This window comes from Nematolebias whitei, chromosome 5 (assembly GCF_014905685.2).
Source record: "Nematolebias whitei isolate Nwh7 chromosome 5, NemWhi1, whole genome shotgun sequence".
NCBI classification, from domain to species: Eukaryota; Metazoa; Chordata; class Actinopteri; order Cyprinodontiformes; family Rivulidae; genus Nematolebias; species Nematolebias whitei.
The window spans coordinates 1,982,578-1,983,473 of record NC_056502.1 but is presented as its reverse complement, the minus strand read 5'-3'; positions in this window follow the sequence as shown (position 1 = coordinate 1,983,473).

The following is an 896-nucleotide window of genomic DNA, read 5'->3' as shown; positions in this document are numbered from 1 at the left end:
GATCAGCAGGAACATGATGAAACAGATCAGCAGCAACATGAAACAGATCAGCAGCAACATGATGAAACAGATTAGCAGCAACATAAAACAGATCAGCAGCAGCATGATGTGATTTTTCACAGTGATTATTCTGGTGAGGGTTGTGTCAGGAAAGACATCTGATGTAAAACACTTTGACCAAAACTATAATGCGAGTTCATCTAAGCCACACCATACCGGATTGGTCGAGGCCCGGGTTAACAACGACCACCACCGGTGCTGTCAACAAACAGGACGCCGGCAGAAATTGTGCTACTGTTAGTGGAAGACCACGCGGAGGGAAACATGTCGGGGGACAGAGGGAGAAGAGGAAAGTCAAGAATGTAGGACTGAGGGTTGCAACTCTAAATGTGGAGACAATGACAGGCAAAGGTAGAGAGCTGGCTGACATGATGCTGAGAAGGAAGGTAGATGTTTTATATGTCCAAGAGACCAAGTGGAAGGGCAGCAAGGCTCGCAGCATTGGAGCAGGGTTCATACTGTTTTACCATGGTGTGGATAGAAAGAGAAATGGAGTAGGGGTGTGTAACAGTCAGTATGTATGTTACTGTTGTAGTACCTTTTGAACGCCACACGTGGGCGTCTCCTTCATTTGATATGTCATAACTCATTATAGAAGTCAGTAGTGTAGCTGGGAGCTGTACACTGTGTACACATTTAGCTGCTCCGCTCAACCTCAGTAACAAGTGGTGAAGGATATACGGACTATACTCGATATATATTCATGTATGAGTAGCACCGTGGAGACCTGGCACTGTATGGTTTTCTAAGATATGTAATAAAGTGCAAGTGGGAATCAACGTTCTGTTGCTCTTTTCCAATGTTAGATATTTTTATCTAGACTGGTCCTGGGGTTT